The sequence below is a fragment of the Polyodon spathula genome, chromosome 18, assembly GCF_017654505.1.
Source record: "Polyodon spathula isolate WHYD16114869_AA chromosome 18, ASM1765450v1, whole genome shotgun sequence".
NCBI classification, from domain to species: Eukaryota; Metazoa; Chordata; class Actinopteri; order Acipenseriformes; family Polyodontidae; genus Polyodon; species Polyodon spathula.
In genome coordinates, this window is record NC_054551.1 from 31,074,152 (window position 1) to 31,084,169 (window position 10,018).

At 38.2% G+C, this 10,018-nt stretch overlaps 1 protein-coding gene across 3 annotated transcripts in view; it reads right to left on the minus strand.

Moving 5' to 3' along the window:
* The window catches only part of LOC121330908 (guanine nucleotide-binding protein G(I)/G(S)/G(O) subunit gamma-12-like), a 63,118-nt gene extending 53,382 nt beyond the window's left edge, over positions 1-9,736 (minus strand). For 2 of the 3 annotated variants that reach the window (XM_041277867.1, XM_041277866.1), the window contains exon 1: positions 9,553-9,736. The gene's annotated coding sequence lies outside the window, so the exon portion shown is untranslated. The remainder of the gene's footprint in view (positions 1-9,552) is intronic. The other variant, XM_041277865.1, reaches the window with a different exon arrangement.
* Positions 9,737-10,018: the final 282 nt, after the last annotated feature.

A 10,018-nucleotide genomic window follows, 5' to 3' on the forward strand; every position in this document is an offset into this window, starting at 1 on the left:
GGTTCATCACACTGCAAATTCCTTCATCCTGTCCGAATCCGTTACAAGGACTGGAGCTCCTGGTTGAAAACTGTTTTTCTGAACTACACCCACTGTGGCTGGAAGCCACAAAGCTGGGCTAAAAACAGCTGCCCAACTGCCACTCTGTACTGTACCTCTATTCACTCTTTATAGTGAAGCAGGCAAGAATTTGGCAGCATCTACTAGGTACAGTCTGTGGAACGAATACATTTAATTTAGTTATTCATTCATTTCTTCTGACCAGGGATGGACCACAGCCCAGCAAAACAGGCTAACAATTCTGGGATTAATAGGGAGATTACTGTGCTTGCAGACCCAAAAGGATTTTTCAGCTAAATTGATTTTCCATAGGTTATTGAGTCAACGTGATAATGCCTTGTAAAGAGAACAGGCTACCTAGTTTACCCAGTATGAGTACACAATATGTTTGCAAGGTTTATGGTGTGATAAAACAAGCAGTGCAGCACTGAAAGACAGGCTGACTTTTGCTCAGTTGGAGCTGGAAAATGTAGTTAAAACTACATAGTCAACAGACACAAAACAAGTAGTGCCTGTGTATGGTAATTTAATAAACATTAACATACAGCACCAGTCGAAGACTGAGGTAGTTGCATTTCAACAAAGCCAAAAGGTATTTAACGCATAGTATTACATGGTCGTTTCAATCCCCTATATAAGAAAAAGTTTTAAAAAAGTCACTTTGATTCCATCTAAAGATATTGCACCCCGTAATTACTGAGCGTGCTATTTCATCACACAATCAAACTTCCAGATAAACCTGTACTACCCGTTAACAACCTTTAAAACAATCCAAGTGTTGGATTTTACTTACTGAATCCACCAAATATCAAGATTCAGTATCAAGTGTTTGGAATCTCTTCAGTGCAAGCACATTCAGTATTATCCAGTATTTTATTACAGTATCTGTGTTGTGTCAGGATATTACTAAACATCCAGTTTGAATACTGATAATCAAAACAATGACCCTGCTTGAACCGGTTATATCTGACAGACTTTCTTTTCAACCTCATTCTCTGTTATTGTTTGTAAGAAAAGTAGCAGTCAGGTTTCATTTTGAAGATGCAGTAAGCCAGCGTACCAGCCCCATCGTAATCTAAAAATCAAAAAGCCTTCTTTAAAACACCCATTATAACCTTAAACAAAGACAGAATGTTGTGCAATATTGCTAGGCAACAAGCAGAAAAGACTACACAGTAAAAGGAAAGACAGGACTCCAGCTAAAATCAGTTAAACTGCTGCTCAAGTCTACATTTGTATTGCCTGTATTTGTTCAAAAATATGAAGCAATGAACCAGAGTAAAGGACGAGTGTGAACATTTGATAACTCCAGTTATCAAGATCAATGTCAGATTTGTCTAACAGGGTTGTACTCTGTCAATGGCCTGCAATGCTTTGACTTGTCTGTACAGGACAAGGTGACTAAGGAAGCTGTCATCTAAGGCAGGTTTTAAATCCTGGTCCTCTGATTCCAACAAAATAAATTGTATATATAAAAATAAGAAATGACACTAGTTCCTCTGAAGTACCTGAAGTGGATGCACAGGAACATATCTGACATTGAACGAGTATTAAACAGCCAAGCCCCATCATTATGAGCCAAATGAATGCCAGCTGCAAGTTACCGTCAGTAATAGAGAATGAGCTTTGTGCAAGCAATGCAGCTGTGAAGACTTACTGTAAACAAAAAAAAAAACGACAAGAGATTAAAAGAAAACTGCTGGTGTTTCTTTGCCCTTGCTAAATAACTAAGTTAGGGAACCAATACCAAAGAGGTTGTGCAGATAGATAGATTTAACTTTTCTGCTCCATCAACAGCTTCCAACAACCTCAATATCCAGCACAGACATCCCTTTAGTGGAGAGTCGCTGTTCTTTGCTGAATCAGTAATTAAATTCAGCACTAGAGAAGTACATAAAGCTACCAGGCCAGGTTGTTTAATTTGAAGATCACATTAAAACCAAGCTGGTATTACAGAGTTTAAGATGAAGTTTAGCAGGTACTGTATCAGACTATCTGAACGTGTGGTGTAGACTGCAGTATGAAACACGCAGCAGTCTGAAGAGTGGGATGATGGAGCAGCTTTAACCAGTGCACACTCAGGAGGGTTTTCATTATCTCTAAAGCATTTGTATTTCTAGAAACTCAAATGGCTGAAGAATTTTCTTGTCTACAATCTGCTGCAAAATAACTTGCCTACCACTACTGGTAAAAGTGCCTTTTGTTGACATTAACATGGAGTATATTATTTTAATGCAAGTCAAAGGCTAACCCGACAGTTAATTTGCAATCATTTAAAAAGGTCAGTACGTTACCGTCGTATCTAAAATCTCACCGGTTTAAAAAAAAAAAATGGGATTAACAGCTAAACAAATGCACAGAACATGTGGTAAGCAGTGTGTTCTTATCAAGTACTGATTAAACAGAATGATTACACTTCACATTACACCACGTCTTGCTCATTTGCACTGGCTACCTGTAAAAGTTCAGGATTTTCAAAACTCTTCTGCTCACCTACAATGCCCTCCATCACACAGGTCTCGAGTACCTCTCCAACCTGCTGACCCACTATGTCCCTGCCCTCAAGCCGAGGTCCTTCAGCTCTGGCCTGCTCGTTACCCCCAAGCAAAAGTGCACAACACTTTGAGAACGCTCATTTAGCTTCATGGCTCCGACTCTTTGGAACTCTCCCAGCTTTGGTGTCGCTCTCTTTAAATCAAGCCTGATATCTGCTATTAGCTGCTACTATTTCATGTATTATGTTACTATCATGTAAAATGCACTTTTCACTGTAATGTCTTCTGCATTGTTTTTACTTTATAGCATGTATTATTCATTTCTCCATTTAAAAGTATTATAGATTTTCTTCTTGTTCCTGCATCTTGTAAAGCACTTTGATGGCGGTCCATTATGAAAAGCGCTATATAAAAAAATACTAATTGAGTGAGCAACAGTACGTTATTGGCATGGCACATAATGTAAAGCTAGGCACAGAAACCCCCAGCATATTCTTTATGTAATTATATTAAAAAAAAAAAAGTAATGTGAAGTTCAGCTGCCTATTTGAGAAAGAAAAAAAGACAATGAAATTAGCTGTAAGAGTTCACCATTGCCAGAGGTCTGACTAATACAAATGTGTTGCTAAACAAACACTTTAAACGTTTAATGACATATTGCTCGTGGAAAGCTGTGATGGCAGATAGAGATGTATGCACCACAGCAACTGGTCCAGTCAGAGACTGCTTTCAATACCAAACATTTCCCTGGTTGCCTAAAGAACCTACTGTTAACAGCTTCTAGACATCAAATCTAATTAAAAGCTAATACCAACAGAACTAACATCAGAAGCACAGCTCACTGAAGGCGATGCTACTTATAAAGAATATCCACCCTAAGCTTTATTACAGCAGAATGACCGGGTCTCAAAATAGATCTAAAAATGCAACAGCAACCTGATTCAGAGGCTTTGCAAATCATCAAAAAGCTATGTTTGATATGCAGCCACAACTCAGCAGGCAATCTGATCATTTTTTTTGGTCCCAACTATTATTTTGAGTAATGCAAGAAGTTTAAATGTGGAGTTGAAAGGTTGGCATTGAAGCAGGGCAGTCATGCCTGTTTCTCTGTGTGCATGAATAGTCTCCCCCAGGACTGCAAGTAATCACCAATAAATATAATACCACTGACCCGTTTCCTCCATTCACACAGTACCCAGGGGAAGCAAGACTAAGGAAGACCAAAAGTAAACATAACATTTGCAAAGTCTTAATAATAAAAAAAAAAAGTTTAGCAAATAAGAGAGTTTCTTCCTGCACACTGCGAGTAGGGTTTCCTAAAGGCTAGTTTGCTTAAGACTTCATAGCAATGGCATTAAACCACAGCGCACATTTGTAAACAAATATTATCCAAGCCAATTGGAATCAATAATGTTTACAGAGGCAAGCCAGTAAACGGGCCTTCAAAACAGACAATAGGCACTACCGTCATGCAACTGCCCACGGTTTCATATACACTGCAGGTAACATTGCAGGTTACAACCTACAAGGGCAACAGTAATCCAAAATCTAAACGTAATGCTGTACTTTTATTGCACGATTATTACCCCATTACTTGAAGACCGAAATCTTTCAGGTCACACTTTACAGATGTAAAGGATTACTTGATCCGGATTAGTTCTTATTCCACTTGTGTTCCCGTGAGAAGCTAAAATCTAAAGCAACAAAACGCGGCATATCATTCAGAAATATGGTTCAGAGAGCTTTCAAAATACCGCTTATTTTATTGGAAAAGATCCAGAGAAAGTTTGTTCAGTATTTCTGGAATGCTTTAAAAATGCAACTGCACAAAGAATTACTAAGATTTATAACATTAGGTAAAATCTACAAATCCAAATCAAGGTATCAATATACATACCCCTCCCCCACCATGCACATAACCAGACCCAAGAAGCAGACCACCATGTAACCTGCACCCACAGCATGTAGAATGGAATCTTATACCACTAATTAACTCATACTTTTCCATACCTTTAACAGCAACATCAAAATCCTGTGTGATATTTTACAGTGAAATGCTGTGGGTTTTCTGGCTTACTACAACAGTCCAAATAGGACTAGCTGCTGACACAGTACTGTGTGGCCAGTTACAATAGAGATTTACATACTGTCTATAGAAAAATACTGTACAGAGCTTGCACTGGCATTCACAGAGCGCGTGAGCTTTGACAATTTAATACAGGTTTTATTGCAGTAATATCAGCTGGGGAACGGAAGTAAAACAATCACCTAGAATGCAATGTATGTGATCCCTAGGATCTTCTTGACCTACATAAGCATTCCCTGTTATATCCTAATAAATCAATGGTAAGCAAGAACACCCTCATGGGGAGGGGGGGGGGGCAGCAGGAGCAGCACAGTGGGCTTGAAATTAAATTAATACAACTAACTCAGCAACCTAATTATGTATTCCATCAATGTACGCAGGCAGCTCTCTGCAGTATCAGTATCCTGAAACGCAGCCAACCCAGTGAACACACTGCTATTCAGATTAAAAATCAAAACAATCATCATCACCATCATCATCATGTGGAACAAGATAACCCAGCGAGTGTTGTCTAAAAACCCTTGGGTAGCTCAGTATTTCCAAATCTCAGCAATGAGATACACACTATTGTGCGATGGGGAAAGCAATACTATTAAAAGGAATACTTGAATAGACAGAAACTGGCAGCGGCTTTGTATTGTTGTTCTGTAAACAGTGGAATAAACCTAAGCCACAAACTAGGAGCTACTGTACCGCGACAGAATGTACTTGCAGTGTAATAAACCAAGGCACTCCAGACGGCTTATTCAAAAGACTTCTCCACAGTTCATGGATTATACTGTGAGTCACACATAGTAATCTATGGATTTATAAGATAAAACAAAACCATATGCAGTCTGTATGAAAATGGACTGGCAAAAGTGCACAGTCAAATTAAGTTGCATTATATATTTAATAAGGAACATTGGTTACAGGAGACAGTTCGCGGTACACCAACACACACATAAAACAAACAAAAGGCAATACAAAAAATTGTGAGCACACAGAAAATTGAGAATACAGAGCCCCATTCACACTTTTAACCCGGTTTTGATTACAAGAGTGGTAACCCAGCTTTTAAAAATGCAATGCCATTACTGGTCCCATTTATCTTGTGCGGTAGAAAAGTAAACGAACATTACATTCTTTCAAAACAGAAAGGATGCTTGGAAAAAAAACAAACAAACACACTAAAATAGTAACACATCATCTGGTTAAATCACTCCAGCGTTCACATTTATACATTCTGACAATGTATTTATTTGATACTAGCTGTTGCACTGGTCCAACAAGGTAGCCAAGGCAACACAGCACTGTTATCACAAAACTCTTGTTTCAAACCAGGCATCCATCCAGCGTTGTAAAACTACAGCCATAAAATGGTTCCTACTACTTGTACTATACCGACGACTGGATCACAGAATACAGCTGCGTAGAAAATGAAGCCAATGTGTCTTATCCGAAAACCAAAAATTAATCAAAACAACCGCCTTAGCTGTCAGGTCCAATTGAAGGTTAACACTAAGGTTACAGAACACTGAAAGTACGACGTTCAAATGGTGTATGAGATACTACCAGTTGAAATAGAGGTGGTGGCTCGGTACTGTACCAGCTCTCCGGGGGGTGGGGGCAAGACAGGCCAGAACTTGTGTTCAAAGCCACAAAGCTCAGAAGCTCTGTCAAGTAAAACTGCGACTCCACTAATTCCTTCCTGTATGTTTTTGGTTAATGACGATACATCCTGATAATGACGATTTGAGCTAGTGAGGGTAACGTTTGGAAAATGGTGTCATATTTACCCCGGGTGACCCTAACTGAATGTTTGCACCAATCATTTCTATTCCAGACACAGCACTGACTTCAGAACTGCACAGTGCAGCTTTGTGTTTGTAAACAAAGTAAAACAGCGAAGGCCTTTCACTTGGGACATGCGACGCAAACTGGTGCTGCCTGCCTATTGAGCATCAAGCTGCTACACTGCCTATTCCTTTTCCAGCTGAGCTACACTGGAGTAGGATGCTGCGTGTTTGGCATGGCTCCTTGTACAATCCAGCATGGGAATTTAAAGCAAGAGAAAAAGGCATCTTGACAAATTACATTTATAAAAAGATGCCATAAACAAGGATGCCTTGCCTTGAGCAATCTTATGAGAATTAGAACAGAGGAGCACAATGACGTCAGGCTCGCTGTTAGTCAAGATTTTCTAACCCAGTGAGATATTTTGTATCTTTAAATCAAAAAAAGGTTTGGGTTTTATTTCACAGGTTCCTCAGTCATTTCAGTAGTAGATCATGTAATGCATTTCCACAAAAAAAAAAAAAAAAAAAAAAAAAAAAAAAAAAAGTCCCTCTACAGATTTAAGAATATATATTAAAATAAGAATCTGCCATAAAATGCTTAAGCTTAGTAAATGTATGTCTTTAGTATCCTGTCTAAACTAGTGTTTACACAAACAGGTTTGAGAGATCTAGCATTGAAAAGCATTAGTATTCAACACAGGGCAGTAAACATCTTTTTTTTTTTTTTTTTTTCTCAATTTGGAATCCACGAGATGCTGTGTTGCTAAGCAGATGCGGAGCTTAGTGCAAGGAAAGCAGTTCCCCGAATTTTAAACTTTTATATATATATATATTTTTTTTTTTTATGTACATTTCACTTGTTATAAAAGCAGAATAGTCCATGAAGTTCATAGCGCAGAGGCGTGTCTGCTCTTCATTTCAGTTCCATCATTTAGCTTTAGCAAAGGCCAAGTAACCTCCAGAATACAGTATTACTAATGCATACAACATTAAAAATGACAAGGCATGCCGTCTGGACTTGTCTTTAATATTGAGCGCTCCCACTGCCTCTTAATTCACAAGGTAATACATATGGATTTGGGGCAAAACTGAGGAGGGTGCCATTACAAGATTGAGGGTTAATACAACTGTAATACAGTATTGTGTGCAGTTTCCATTGCTTTATACTAGGTCCTTGCAATACCTACTCCCTAGGTGTGTTATTCTATAAACTACAAATTAAATGATCATCATCAAATTCTTTATGTTACACACCTATACAGGGAAGAACACTGTGTTCAAGCACCTAACACTGTGCCAAGAATACAGGGTAGTGAAAACAGAACTGCTCTTTGTACATTCATAGAACGCAAGGGTTTTTTTTTTTTGTTTTTTACATTTACATTCTGAATAAAATTGTTTCTTCGTCTGGAAAGGGTTCAAGAATGTCTTTAACGAGAGGGTTCTGAATTTACTGTAGTGTTTCAGAACATTTTAATGCAATTTATACAGCAGATTATAAAATCACATACAAACCAATCTCTGCTATGGAGGTTACACCACATCTTATCCTGTTTACAGTACCAACCTCGGACACAGATAATACAGCGCACTTAAGGTTAAAAAAAAACCATCACGTTTTATCTTTGATAGCGCTTTTAGCTTTTGTGAGTTATATTAAGGTAATGCCTTGTGTGTAGAGAGTCTCATTATTATAGACATCATTTTGGACAGTTTGACCTAGGGACAGCCTTGAATAGTTGACGAGTGGAACAGAAAGGTGGCAGAAGGCGACATGCAGTGTGGCTGGGTTGACAACATTTTAAATAAACCACGAGTTAAGGTTTTGTGAACCCATTTTGCTTTAAAATGCTCCTTGGCTTTAGAGTCTTATTTTGTACAGTTGAATTGTATGTATGAGGTAAACTTGCTCTGGTTTGTTTATTTTACATTAAAACCTTTAATAGGATTTTAAGCGCTATATATATATAAATTAAAATAAGCTTTAGTTTTTATTTTCAATACAAAAATGTGCTTTTTGGTCCAAGAAACCTCAATGGCTGGTATTAAATTAAATTCACAGCATGGTGAAGTCCTGCAGTCTGATTGGCTGGGAAAAGTTGTGGGAAGCCCAAGGTAGAGAACAGTAAAGCAAACAATCAAACTGGACTTTTGGAGCAGACAGTGACTCAAGAGCTGGAAGCAATGGTGTTTCTACAGTTTCAGTGATATATCAGCCACAAGCAGTGAAACTGTGTAAGCCAGGGCTGCCCAACAGGTTACTGTAAGGCTGACTTCTCTACAATATCATTTAAAGTTGAAGTAGCCCATTAAACTTTCAGTTTCTGTAAAACTGTACAGCTGTTCCATTTAAAATAAAACGTGTATCATAATTGTGTATCAGTACTGGTATGAAGGAGTGATAAAGCTGTTCCAACATATATAAACACACACTGTTACAAACAAGCAGAGGTCTGTGGAATCATCCATATATCTAATATACAATTTTAATTTGTATCTGAAAAGCATACTATAATGGCCTCAACTGTTTTTCAAGCTTACTCAATTACTTTGACTCGATTTTTAAAACGATTAGTTTAAGTGGAGCATAACAATTTGTATGACTTATCGTCTCACGAGAAAAAAAATAGCTATTTTTTAGCAAGTATACAAAAGCAATATCGTCACGATGTTAGACTGTCGTCAGCAGGGTATACTGCAACATAAAGACAACATGCATCTACTAGACAGCGTATCTTCTGTGCCTTGTCAACTCTCACACAGGCTCTCGGGTAACCCTTGTCTTTTTTCACCGTTGGTTAATAGTTAACAACTAGATTACCTTAACTAAGATTACACAGAAAAACAAGAAAATCAGGTGATATCTGGTGCACACCCCTTCTGTTACCAGTGTGTAAACAGTAAGCCGTTTAAATTACAAAAGCAGAACACATTTAGTCAACGCATTTAACTACGTACCCTACTCAATGTCAATATATATATATAAATAAACTACTCTACTTTTAGTTAATCTGACAAACACATTGACAACAGTTTATTCGGATTAGTCTCTAGTTTACAATTTAAGCACAGAAGAAAATAAAGCCACTTAATTATCTTAAACTCCTATTCTGTACGCGTTATAGACGCTTACCTGATCAAAACAAAAGGTTCAACCCTCCGCATGAACCGTAAATAGTAACTGTCGAAGTCTAGAGAATTTCTGTTTCAGCTATAGCAAGTTGCCGCTGAAAGCATTTTTCGTTTTTTTAAATGTTCAGCCTCTTGTTTTTCCTTCTAACACTAAACTTGCTCACTCTCTATTTCTCCCAGTTTCTCTGCCCCTCTATCGGTGACCAAAAGAGCCGACCTTTCACTCTGCTCCGCCTAAGGGAATGGTGGGAAGCATGGAGGACTCCGGATCCAGCATCCGGTTTTATTTCTCTTTCTGTGCGCCATCTGCCTGTAGACACACGTCCCTTGCACATCTTAAAAGTGTTCAGAAATATCTAAGATGTACTGGTTTTATGTTTACTGCAAGGCAGCGAAGACCCCAGTAACGTGACTTTAGAATTTTGTAGTAAAAGGTTTTTTCTTTTTCTTTCTTGAGCCTGCATAAC